The sequence below is a fragment of the Gorilla gorilla genome, chromosome 2 (genome assembly GCF_029281585.2).
Source record: "Gorilla gorilla gorilla isolate KB3781 chromosome 2, NHGRI_mGorGor1-v2.1_pri, whole genome shotgun sequence".
Lineage (NCBI taxonomy): Eukaryota > Metazoa > Chordata > Mammalia > Primates > Hominidae > Gorilla > Gorilla gorilla.
In genome coordinates, this window is record NC_086017.1 from 173,237,418 (window position 1) to 173,251,534 (window position 14,117).

The following is a 14,117-nucleotide window of genomic DNA, read 5'->3' on the forward strand; positions in this document are numbered from 1 at the left end:
ATAACCACAAATATCATGTTTCAAGACAACATAAACTTACTATTTCATAGTGATGTTGGCCAGGAGGAGACTGGAATGGTTCTTACCGGAAACAATAAAGATAGCAGAGCTGCTCTTTTTTTAATTGCTTTTTTTATTATTATTATTTTTGTTTTCTGGACTTTCTAAAGGAGATTCCATTTCCTGCTCATTGAAGCTGTTGGCAGAACCCAGATTTTTGTGTTTGTAACACTGAGGACCCCACCTTCTTGCAGCCGTTAGCTGAGGGCTATTTCCCACTTTTAGAGGGTGCCATATGCTTTGACACATGGCCTCCTTCCTCCCTCTTTAAATAAAGCAAATGTGAACTAAATCCCTCCCACGCTTTACATCTCTCCTGCCTCTATTTCCTAACTTGAATCTCTCTGACCTCCCCATTTGCCTTCTTCTCCCACTTATAAGACTTTTTGTGATTAGATTGAGCCCACCCAGTTAATTCAGGATAAACTTCTCATTTTAAGGCCTGTAACCATAATCACATCTGTACAATTCTTTTGCCCAATAAGGTAACATATTACAGGTTCGGAAGATTGGACGTAGACATCTTTAGGAAGTTATTATAATGCCTATCACAGTGGTCAAAATAAAATTTTTTTGATAATCTCATAGAGAGGAAGAAAAACTCTAATAGAGAATTTAGGGTAAATTGTTAACTAATTGGACCTTGGAGTAAGGCACTTGATGCACAGTAAGTCAGATAAAGGCATTTAGGACAATGAATAAGCTTAAACAGAGATTCAGCACCGGAGAATCTGAAAAACAGTTTAGAAATAGTAGCACCTGGTGTAGTTAAAGACAAAGATCTAGTGAGAGAAGATACTGGAAATTGAGATACAATTGATCCTCAATATTTGCAGATTCCCTGTCTGAGAACTTTCTTACTTGCTAAAAATGTATTTGAAACCCCAAAATCAATACTCATAGTGTTTTCCTGATTACTTGCAGACATGCACAAAGCAGCAAAGAATTTGAGTTGAGGGATGCATGCTTTCCCAGCTTAGGGAGAATAAGACTGTGTTCTGTCTTGTTGCTTCAGCTCTCATATATTCATATATGTTGAGAATACTCAACATATGTCTTTTTGGTGGCCTATTCAGTACCACATTTTTCACATTTTTGTGCTTTTTGTTGGTGATTTTACAGTTTAAAATAACCCTAAGCATAGTGTTAAAGTGCTATCTAAGGTTCTTAAGAGCAAGAAGTCTGTGCTGTTCCTTATGGAGGAAATAAATGTATTATAGAAGCATTATTCAGGGATGAGTTATAGTCCTATTGATCATGAGTTCAATGCTAATGAATTAACATTATGGTACATCCAGGAAAAAAACAAACATTATCTAGTCTATACAGATACCATCCCAAAAAAGTGTTAAATAACACCTGTAGTGTATGATAAAGCTATGGAAAGATGGAAACATGGCTAAAATTGTCACGAGATGAAAATTAATGGATAGCATTGTTATAAGGATGAAAGCCAAATAAATTTTGGTCATGTTATCTAGGGTCAGGAAAATGTTAAAAACAGCTCAGCTAAAATGTTAAAAGCCTGCTAAGTTTAAAATGTTAAACTCAGCTCTGGAAAATATTTATGTGGAAGAGTAGGTTTCCAAAGTTGAGGAATGTAGCTTGTTTTACAAGGACATTGGTGAACACATTTATATTAGGCAAATGGCCTCCAAAGTCTCTGACTTTGGACTTTGGAATCTCTCAGAGACCAATTTATTACTTTTAAAAATATATTTTAATGTGTCTTCAAATGGAAATACACCAAAAAAGGACTATGATTACAATGTTGTGACCAGAAACGTGCAGGAATGTAACCTGTATTTCTTCTAGGAGCAATGATTGTATATTGACTAATTTAGTATTTGCAGCAACTTTGTAGAACATAATCATTGCAAATAGTAAGAACCAACTGCAGATGATTTCAGCCACCACTGTGAAGAGTTATGAGATTATTCTGCATGAAGTGAAAAACCATTAAATGCTTTTAGAGAGAAGAATTATTCTGATCAAATATGGATTTTATAAAAATTATTGAAAACCATTTGAAAATTGTACACTGTCAGGGTAAAAATCAAGATTTGTGGAAACTGTTAAGAAGCACATCAATTTTCATGGCAATCGATTATAAAGGTTTGAATCAAAGGAATAGGAATGAAAAAGTTTGGATCATTTGTAAAGAATAGTTTGGAAGTAGATTAAACAAAATTGGTCCATTGATTAGCCATGAAGGTGAGGGAGGTGTTGTAGACGATGGTTTACGACATGTTTCCCTCATTAAAGAGATAGTGAGATATAGAATTTCTATGGTATTGTCAAGGATAAAGCTGAGTCAAATTCTTCTCACAAACCAGCAACTTTATAGATCTTAATCATAATGTAGTGAAAAATTGCTCATTGTGCTAATTTTAATAAAGACTCTCTTTAGTTATCTGATTAAATTTAGCAAAAGGTAGTAAAGGAGAGTGGTTGCTCATGTGTAACATGGAGCCAGCATTGCTGGGTTCGCATCCTTTTCCTGCTACCTACTAGCTGTGTGGTAAATCAATTTCATTATCATGAGAATCGTAGGCTGTTTTGTGAAGAATTAATAAGTTAATACATAAAGCCAGTTAGGTAGTGTCTGGCTCTGGCAAGCACTTAATAAATGTTAGTTGTATCATTTTAGTGGAAATTTATTTTCACTGATGTCAGGAAGCTATATTACACTTTGAACATGGAGGAGTGAAAGTCAAACTCTTCTGCTGATGGAGACACTACTTTTTCTTTGTGATTTAAAAAAATGTTACATGTTTACTTAATGATGAAAATATATTTTATGGATTAGCTTCACACTTCAAGATGCAAATATGGTGAAGATGAAGGGAAAATGGAAAACATTTATGTTTAATTCATTTTTATTGTAACATGAGTCTTTTGAAAATGTTTTTTCTTAGAAGTTTCTTTTTACCTTATAGTGCTTAAAACCATCTCTGATTGATTGCTTTCTATAAGGATACGTTTAGACCTTATAGAGTATTTTTAAGTATTATATTATATATAGTATATATTACTATACTATATAAAGTACATGATATAACATATATATATTTGTATTTAATTTTTTCAAACAATTCTTTGAATTCCCTCTGCCTTATTTCTTAGGATAGTCAATAACTCCCCTATGAAGTCATTCCCTCTCTTCTAAATTGGTCAGTAATAATAAAGTTTTCCACAGTTCAAGTAAAATCAGTCAGACATCTGTGCCTAAGTAAATTACGAATAGACTATACTCTTTACTTCTACGAGATCAACTTTGTAGTTTCCTCATGTGAATGAGAACATGCAGTATCTGTCTTTCCGTGACTGACTTATTTCACTTAACAATGTCCTCCAAGTTAATTCATGTTGCCATGAATGACAGTATTTTGTTATTTTTTATAACTTTCTTATGGCTGAATAGTACTTTGTTTCGTGTGTGTGTATATATATATATATATATTACATTTTCTTTATCCTTTCATCTGTCGATGGACACTTAGGTTGATTTCCATATCTTGTCTATTGTGAATGGTACTGCAATAAACATGGGTGTGCAGATGTCTCTTTATTATACTAATTCTATTTTCTTTGGTTATATATACTCAGTAGTGGGATTCCTGGATCTTGTGATAGTTCTATTTTTACTTTTTTGAGGAACCTGTATGCATTTACTGCCAACTAATTTTCATCAGAAGTGCCTAGAACATTCACTGGGGAAAGGACATTCTCTTTAATAAATGGTGATGGAAAAACTAGATATCCATATGCAGAAGTATGAAACTAGATCTCTGTCGCTCAATGTACACAAAAAAATGACTCAATATGAATTCAAGACTAAAATATAAGACCTGAAACTGAATCTACAAGAAATAATTTTTAATTGAAACTGATACCTTCTTTTTAAAAAATCATAGAATCTTTAAATTTTATTTTTTTCTTTAGAACTAAAAACCCTATTAATGTCTTAAATAAAAGACTTCCTTGGCTCTAGTATGAGGGTTGCTACACATGGCACATAGTTGCTTCCTTTAAATTACTCCGTGTTTGGGAAAGTTATGAAGAACTCTGTAAGGTTTGTTTATCCTTGTCAAGAACTAATTATTTTAGAAACCAAATATAGATTACATAGAGAAATGTTATAAAATCATCTTGGGAACATCTTGAGGATTTGAGAAATCATTCTTCACCCTTATCAGGAAGAATTAGAACATAACACAAGGTAAATATTAAAGTTTCAGGTTGGGAACCAATAAATACCAGAGTATAGCTATTCTGTTCCAACCCTATTTACAATCAAGCATAATATACTAAATGAGTGCACAGGTTTATAAGTACACAAAAGATGATTAGAAGTAAACTGAATCCATCCAAGATGAGGCTGCACAACATGAGAACCAGATTGAGCTATAGGAACTGAGGCTGGCAGCAAGGAAGTAGAAAAATCACTTCACAAATCTATTGTCTTTACCAAGGCCAGAGGGATCATTATGGAACAAAACTCAGTCTCATGTTCCTCCCTGAAACCATCCAAACGTTCTCCATTGTTTTTAATAAAATGCAAAGTTTCTAACATGTTCCATATGCTACTTTGTCCTGCATCTCTGTCTTCTCACCACAAACCCACATGATGTTTACTTTTCCTTTGTTCTTCACACTGAGCTTGCTTCTGTTTAGGGGCTTGGCATTTGCTAATTCCTGTACATGGCATGTAAACTTCAGAACTACTCCCCCTCAAAAAAAATATATTTAAAGGTTTACAAAGACAGTACAATCTATGGCAAATAATAGATATATGAGACTGAGCAAAGAAATATTAACAAATGAAAGACTGAGGGACTCATATGTCTGACACAGGAGAAACTAGCATAACTATCAATGACTTGTGAATAGATTATAAGTAAAATATAATGGGAAAGGAAAATAATGTTTTATAACAAGTAATGTCTATTAAAATAATTCAAAATAGTATCATTTTTTGGCATGGGAATATCATCTATAAGACAGTAGAAAAGCTGTTTATGCCTTAACCATAGTTAATATTGAGCAAACAAGTTTAAGTATTTAAAGTATTTTTAAAAAAGTTATTCTAGTACTCTAATGAATTACTTCCAAATTTGTGCAAAAAATTACAACTACTTTATTTTAACACAATTTTTAGGGTAACGGATTTCTATAGAAATCAGCTGGGTGATTCTTCTGCTCTGTATGGATTTTACTGAGGCCACTTTTTAGGAGTTAGCTAGTGAATGGTTGGTCTGAAGGGTCCCAGATAATTTCACTGAAAAGTCTAGTTCCTTGGTAGAGACAATTGGAAGTCTTGGTGCAACATTAACTATCTACCATAGTGCCTACGTGTGTTCTCTCTATCATAATATTCTTAGTAGAGTAAGATTTCTTACGTGGCTGCTTATGACTCCCAGAGACAGGAAGTGGAGCCTGCTAGTTTTTAAAAGCCCAATAACTAAAATAACATCATTTCCATGTATTCTATTGGGCAGTGCAGGCCTCCTGTCCAGATTCAAAAGGAGAGGAACAAAGATCCCAATTCCCTTTGAAAAGAGAGTTAATGAATTAGTAGCCTTCTTTAATTTGCCCAAGGAGTTTATGTATTCCTGCTGTATTAGCAAGGCAATGCATAGTATAAAGAAAGTGCAGATAGATTTCTAGATTAAAAAGCAATGATATGTGTATATCTCTGGAGGTATACCAAATGATTTATGAAGAAACAAGGGATAATTTTAGAATTTTTATTTTTGCATTAAAAAATTATACATTGATCTCACTAATTTTATGTTTTCCTCTCCAGATGAATTTTGTTTGTGTATATCATGATGATTTCTATTTTAACTTTCATATATATGTTTTACTAAATAATAACATAATTTTGAAATACTTAAATCTTTTTAACCAGTATATTGTGCGTATTTTCTGCAATCTATTTATTTGCTTGATATGTTACTGAGGCTTTTGTGTGTTGACATATATATCACCATAGTTCATTCATTTTAACCATAATGTAGTATTCTGTGATTTAAATATAATTCTACTGTTGATGAACATTTTAAACATTTTTTATTTTAAAACATTTTTGATTTTTCACGATTGTACGTTGTTACTAACAACATCATTATAAAGTCTTTTCCCACCTCTCTGTAAGAGGTTTTTCAATGTAATTTCATCAGGAACTGGAATATAGGTCATAGAGCATAAAGTAACTTCTGCTTTACTGTATAATGTTTCCATTACCTCCAAAATGGTTTTGTCAATGCACTCTCAGCAGTATATGAGGGCTGCAGTTCTTCATTTCTTCAGAAACATTAGGAATTGTCTCAATGTTAAATTGTTGTCAATGACATAGGTGTGAAAAGTCATCTTATTGAGGTTTAAATTTCTATTTTTCTGTATAAATACATTTATGAAAATATTTATCTTTATAAATTGTTTGTATTACATAATAAATATAAATATAATTCATGTTTTTAAAAGTGTACTACTGAGGGAGGCTATGTGGTTATTTGCCCATTTGGGTTTTTTAAAATTCTATGAACGGATATCCTATTGATATCCATTGTCCATTTTTCTGTTGTTTTATTGTTGTTATTGTCATTTTGATGTATTATTATACAATTTTTCATTCTAAACAAATATTTTTCATAGTCTTTGTGTAGTTATATGTGTTGCAAAATTACCTAGTAGTCTGTAGTTTGTATTGTCATGACGTCTTTTATTTGTGTGTATGTGTCCACGCACAAAATTACTTAATGGCAATACAGTTGAATTTATCCATCTTGATGACTAATGCTTTCTAAAACTTGTTTAACAAATCCATTCTACTACAAATTCATTAAGGTATTTTATACATAGTTCTGAAGAAAATCTTATTATTTGTATACTCATTTCCTTTATATTTTATACCCAAATTGGTTTTGCAAGTTGGGTGTGAGGTAGTAATCTAATTTTATATTTTCCTGTAGATAACCAGTTGCACCAGTATCATTTATTGAACAACAGACTAATTTTGAAACCTCTTCTCTCACATATCAAGTTCCCAGTACAAAGTTGAGCGAGAGAAGTGACAGGGAATACTTTCATATATTTCCTATTCTAAGATAATGTCTTATAATATGTTACCAATAGGTATGACGTGTACAGATTTTTGGTAGATGTCAGTTTTTCCTTTAAATGAATTATTCTCAATTTTCAGTTTGCTAAAATAGTTTATAAAAGATCATGAGTAAACATTGATTTTCAAGTTTTTCGTATATTAATTATGGAGTTATCCTTTTATAATAACTTAATATAATTACATTAATTGATTTCCTATGTTAAATCATCATTGAAATGCTAGAATAACCTGAGTCCTGATATAAATATTGCTTAGCATTGCTAAATTTTGTTTATTAATATTTTGCTTAGAATTTTGCATTAATTCTCACAAGTGATGTTGCCCTATAATTTTTTTATTTTTATAGAATCCTTGTTGAATCTTGGCATAAAATGACTCAAATGTGAATCTTTTTGTTGTTGTTGTTATTTTAATTTATTTTAGATCTGGAGGTAAATATGCTGGTTTGATACATGAATATATTGCGTATTGGGGAGGTTTGGGTTTTTAGTGAACCCATCACCCAAATAGTGAGCATTGTACCAAACAGGTAATTTTTCAACCCTCATCCTGTTCCTCCCTCCCCACGTTAGAGTCCTCAGTGTCTTTAATTTACATCTTTATGTCCATGTGTACTCATTCTTTAGTTTCTACTTATAAGTGTGAACATGAGGTATTTGATTTTCTATTTCTCAAGTTATTTCATTTAGGATAATGTCCTTCAGCTCTATCCATGTTGCTGCAAAGTACATGATTTTATTATTTTTTTATGACTGCATGGTATTCAATGGTGAATATATACCACGTTTTATTTATCCAATCAATCGTTGATGGATACTTTGATTCCAATACATGGCTATTATAAATAGTGCCCTGATAAACTAGTGCAGGTGTCATTTTGATAAAACAATTTCTTTACCTGTAGGTAGATGATACCCAGTAGCGGGATGACTGGGTCAAATGGCAGGAGAATCGCTTGAACTCGGGAGGCAGAAGTTGCAGTGAACCAAGATCATGCCACTGAACTGCAGCCTGGGCAACAAGAGAGAAACTTTATTTGTTATTGTTTTTCTTCTGGTAGTTTTCGGTTTGGTTTATTCTTGTTTCACTAATTCCTTGAGGTGTGACCTTAGGTTGTTAATTTTACACATATCTATTTTTCGATATAGACATTTAATACTATAAACATTCTTCATAACATTGCCTTTCATAAATCCCAGAGGTATATTGTGTCTGTATTTTCATTTATTTCAAGAATTTTTAAAATTTCTTTCCCAATTTTATTGTTTACTCAAAAGTCATTTAAGAGCAAGTTGTTTAGTTTTCATGGGCTTGTGTGGTTTTGTTAGTTCTGTGTATTGATTTCTAACTTTATTCCACTGTGGTCCAAGAAAGGACTTGATATGATTTTAATTCTACTTTAAATTTACTGAGACTTGCTTTATGGCCATGTATATGTTCAATTTTAGAGAATATTACATGCACAGATAAGAAAAAAGTATATTCTGCAGTTGTTGGGTGGATGTTTAGTAGATGTCTATTAGGTTCATTTAGTCAGGAGTCTAGATTAAGTCGAGTTTCTTTGTAAGTTTTCTGCTTTGATGATCTATCTAGTGCTGTCAATTAGGTGTTGACGTCTCTATTATTATGTGGCTATCAATCTCTTTTCTTAGGTCTGGTAGTATTTGTAAATTTGGGTGCTCCAGTGTTGGGTGTGTACATATTTAAGACAGTTAAATCTTCTCATTGAATTGTACCCTTTATCATTATATAATGCTTTTTTTCTTGTATTTTATGTGTCTTTTTTTTTTTTAACTGTTGTTGGTTTAAAGTCTGTTTTACCTGACACAAGAATAGCAACTCCTGCACTTTTTTGTTTTCCTTTTGTGTGGTATATCTTTCCCTCCTCTTTTCTTTGAGCCTATATATGTCAGGTGGATCTTTTGTAGGCAGCAGGTGGTTACATCTTACTTTTTAAATCCAGTTTGTCAATCTGTATATTTTAAGTGGAGCATTTAGACCATTTACATTCAAGCTTAACATTGATATGTGAGGTTTTGTTCCTGTCATAGTGTTGTTGGCTATTTGCTTTGTAGTCTCAATTGTGTAATTGCTTTAGAGGGTCTATGAACTTTGTACTTACATGTACTTTTATGGTAGCAAGTATCATCCTTTCATTTCCGTGTTCAGACTTCTTTGAACATTTCTTATAGGGCTGATCTAGTGGGGATGAATTCTCTTATCATTCGCTTCTCTGGAAAATAATTTATTTCTCTTTCATTTATGAAGTTTAGTTTGGGAAGATACAAAATTCTCAGTTAGCACTTTTTTTTTTTTCAGGAAGGCTAAAAATAGGCCCCTAATATTTTCTGGCTTGTAAATTTTCTGTTGAGAAGTTCACATCTAGCCTGATGGGACTCCCTTTACAGGTGATTTAACTCTTCTCTCTAGCTGCATTTTGGATTTTTGTAAGTTTACAACTGACCTTGACTCTTCTGATGACTATATGACTTTGTGACATTTGCCCCATATAGTATGTCTTAGGTGTTTTCTGAGTTTCTTGTGTCTAGAGGTCTACCTCTCTAGAAAGAGAAGAAAAATATTCTTGAATTTTTTTTCTCAAATATGTTTTCCAAATTTACTTTTTCTTCTTCTCTCTCAGGAATGCCTATAGGTCATTGGTTTGAACACTTCACATAATCTCATTGTCTCACAAGCCCGTGTGAGGAGACCACCAAACAGGCTTTGTGTGAGCAACAAGGCTGTTTATTTCACCTGGGTGCAGGTGGGCTGAGTCTGAAAAAGGAATCAGCAAAGGGTGGTGGATTATCATTAGTTCTTATAGGTTTTGGGACAGGCGGTGGAGTTAGGAGCAAGTTTTGTGGGTAGGGGCTGGATCTCACAAAGTACATTTTCAAGGATGGGAAGAATTACAAAGAACCTTCTTAAGGGTAGGGGAGATTATAAAGTACGTTGATCAGTTGTCGGGGGCAGAAACAAATCACAATGGTGGAACGTCATCATTTAAGGCTATTTTCACTTATTTTGTGGATCTTCAGTTGCTTCAGGCCATCTGGATGTATACATGCAGGTCACAGGGGATATGATGGCTTAGCTTGGTCTCAGAGGCTGACATTCCTGTCTTCTTATATTAATAAGAAAAATAACATAAAATAGTATTGAAGTGTTGGGGCAGGGAAAATTTTTGGGGGTGGTATGGAGAGATAATGGGCGATGTTTCTCAGGGCTGCTTCGAGAGCGATTAGGGGCAGCGTGGGAACATAGAGTGGGAGAGGTTAAGGTGAAGGAAGATTTTGTGGTAAAGGGTGATATTGTGGGGTTGTTAGAAGGAGCATTTGCCATATAGAATTATTGGTGATGGCCTGGATGTGGTTTTGTATGGATTGAGAAACTAAACGAAAGACACAAGGTCCAGATAAGAGAAGGAGAAAAACAGGTATTAAAGGACTATGAATTGGGAGTACCCAGGACATCCAATTACAGAGTGTCAAAGGGGATTCGGTGTAATTATTTGCTTGGTTGGCGAGTTTTTGGGCTCTATCCTTGAGTTTTTTTATGTTGTCATATACCAGGCCAGATTGATTTAGGTAAAAACAACACTCTTCATTTAAAAATATACAGAGTCCCCCCCCCTTTTTTTTTTTAGCAGTGAGTAAGTCAGGGCCTCAGCGATTTTGGAGGAAAGAGAAATGCAAAGCCAGCAATTGTTTGTTAAAGAAGGATTAGAAACAGCTAGGAAAGAGTGACTGAGATTGACAGTGTGGTGGAGATAGCTGGGGAGAGGTAGAGGGTGGCATAAGAACAGGAACAAGAATAAGAGTGAGTATAAAAGTAAAGAATAGGACTTCATCAGGGTGAAAGTATTGGAGGGTACCTTGTCACTGAAGATCTTCTATCCACTTAGAGAGAGACTTAAGGGTGGCAGTTTGAGGTAAAACCAGGCACTACTGAATATCAAGAGCCTGAGAAACTGCTTGGGTGATTTGACTAGTAAAGGCTGGTCTGTTATCAGACTGTATAGAGGTGGGAAGGCCGAACCGAGGAATTATGTCTGACAGAAGGGAAGAAATGACCACAGTGGCGTTCTCAGACCCTGTGGGAAAGGCCTCTACCAATCCAGTGAAAGTGTCTACCCAGACCAAGAGGTATTTTAGTTTCCTGACTCGGGGCACGTGAGTAAAGTCAATTCACCAGTCCTGGGCCAGGGCAAATCCCCGAGCTTGGTGTGTAGGGAAGGGAGGGGGCCTGAACACTCCCTGAGGAGTAGTAGAATAGCAGAAGGAACACTGAGAAATGATTTCCTTGAGGATAGATTTCCACGATGGAAAGGAAATGAGAGGTTCTAAGAGGTGGGCTAGCGGCTTGTAACCTACATGGAAGAGGTTAGGAAATGACGGCAGAATAGAATGGGCCTGTGAGGCTGGAAGGAGATCCTTGGTTCAAGAACTATCTGCCTTGTGTGGGAAAGGACTGATAGGTGGAAGTTTCAGTGGGGGAGTAGATGGGAGTGACCAGATGAGAAGGAGAAAAACTGCCGTGAAGGATAGAAGTTGGAAAGCTAGCTGCTTTTTTAGCTACCTTATCAGCATAAGCATTGCCCTGAGTGATGGGATCTGATGCCTTTTGATGGCCCTTGCAGTGAATGACTCCAGCTTCCTTTGTAAGTAAAGCGGCCTTGAGAAGAGTTTTTATTAAAGAGAGATTGATGATGGAGGACCCTTGTGTAGTGAGGAAACCTCTTTTTGCCCATATAACAACATGCTCGTGCAGAATATGGAAAGCATATTTAGAGTCAGCATAAATATTGGCATGTAATTCCTTTGCAAGAGTGAGGGCTTAAGTTAAGGCAATGAGTTCAGCTTGCTGAGAGGTAGTGGAGTGGGGCAGAGCGGTAGCCTGAATGATAGATGTGGAAGATACTATAGCATAGCCTGCCTTTGCTGGTGAGTGGTGATTAGGCCTGGTGCAACTGCCATCAATAAACCAAGTGTGTTCAGGGTGAGGAACAGGAAAGGAAATATGGGGAAATGGGGTGAATGTCAGGTGGATCAGAGAGGTAGTCGTAGGAGTCAGGTGTGGTGTCCAGAATAATGTGGGAGGGTGGATTGAATTCCGGGCCAGGAACAATGGTAATTGTGGGAAACTCAACAAACAGTGAGTATAGCTGAAGGAGCTGGAGGGCAGAAAATATATGTGTCAGGTGTGAGGAAGAAAATGGATTTTGAAAGTTACGAGAACCGTAGAGAGTGAATTGAGCATAGTTTGTGATTTTGAGGGCCTCTAAAAGTATTAGGGCAGCAGCAGTAACCGCATGCAGATGTCAGGGCTAGGCTAAAACAGTAAGGTCAAGTTGTTTGGACAGAAAGGCTACAGGGTGTGGTCCTGGCTCTTGTGTAAGAACTCCGACCGCACAGCCCTGCACTTTGGCTGTGTGTAATGAAAAGTGTTGGGATGAGTTAGGGAAAGCTAGTGTGGGAGCAGCTTCTAGGGCTGTTTTTAAGGAACAGAAAGAGGAGCAGCAAAAGGATTTAGGATCTATGGGGTCAGCTAGGTTTGGTTTTGTGAGTTTATGTAATGGTTTTGTCAGGATGGCAAAACCAGGTATCTAAAGGTGAAAGTATCCTACCACGCCCAGGAAGAAAAGGAGTTGTTTTGTAGAAGGGGTTGGGGTTTGGGAGACTAGCCAGACACAATCAGCAGGGAAAGCATGTGTGTTTTCATGAAGAGTTATGTCGAGATACGTTATGTATGAGGAAGAAATTTGGGCTTGACTGAAGTAATGGGGGCTGTCCGTGAAGCCTTGAGGCAGTACAGCCCAGATAATTTGCTGAGCCTGATGGGTGTCAGGGTCAGTCCAAGTGAGAGCAAAGAGAGGCTGGGATGAAGGGTGCAAGGAATAGTAAAGAAAGCATGTTTGAGATCCAGAACAGAATAATGGGTTGTGGAGGGAAGTATTTAGGGTAGGAGAGTATATGGGTTTGGCACCATGGGGTGGATAGGCAAAATAATTTGGTTGATAAGGCACAGATCCCAACTAACCTGCAAGACTTGTCTGGTTTTTGGACAGGTAAAATGGGGAAATTGTAAGGAGAGTTTATAGGCTTTAAAAGACCACACTGTAACAGGCAAGTGATAACAGGCTTTAATCCTTTTAAAGCATGCTGTGGGATGGGATATTGGCATTGAGTGGGGTAAGGGTGATTAGGTTTTAATGGGATGGTAAGGGGTGCATCATTTGTCACCAAGGAGGAAGTAGAGGTATCCTATACTTGTGGATTAAGGTGGGGAGATAAAAGGGGAGGATGTGAAGGAGGCTTTGAACTGGGGGAAAAGGCAGCAATGAGGTGTGGCTGTAGCACAGGAATAGCCAGGGAAGCAGATAATTTAGTTAAAATGTCTCGACCTAATAAGGGAGCTGGGCAGGTGGGGATAACTAAAAAAGAGTGCATAAAAGAATGTTGTCCAAGTTGGCACCAGAGTGGGGGAGTTTTAAGGGGTTTAGAAGCCTGGCCTTCAATACCCACAACAGTTATGGAGGCAAAGGAAACAGGCCCTTGAAAAGAAGGTAATGTGGAGTGAGTAGCCTTTGTATTGATTAAGAAGGGGACAGACTTACCTTCTACTGTAAGAGTTACCTAAAGCATCTGTGATGGTCCAGGATGCTTCTGAGGCAATCAGGCAGCATCAGTCTTCAGCTGCTGAGCCGAGAAGATCTGGGAAGGAGTCAGTCAGAGAGCCTTGGGCCAGAGTTCCTGGGGCTCTGGAAGTGGTGGCCAGGTGAGTTGAACAGTCCAATTGTCACTGGGGTCCTGTACAGATGGGACACGGCTTAGGAGGAATCCCAGGCTGTGGGCATTCCTTGGCCCAGTGGCCAGATTTCCAGCACTTGTAGCAAGCTCCTGGGAGAGGAGGTTCTGGATGAATCCCT

The 14,117-nt window shown here is 36.3% G+C and overlaps 1 long non-coding RNA gene across 1 annotated transcript; it reads right to left on the reverse strand.

Annotated features, from left to right (window-relative positions):
* Positions 1-8,118: 8,118 nt before the first annotated feature.
* LOC134758017 (uncharacterized) lies at positions 8,119-13,868 on the reverse strand. Its single transcript, XR_010132706.1, has 3 exons — positions 13,806-13,868; positions 9,312-9,422; positions 8,119-8,200 (listed from the first exon to the last, which is right to left on the reverse strand). It is a non-coding gene; the product is annotated as an uncharacterized lncRNA (long non-coding RNA).
* Positions 13,869-14,117: the final 249 nt, after the last annotated feature.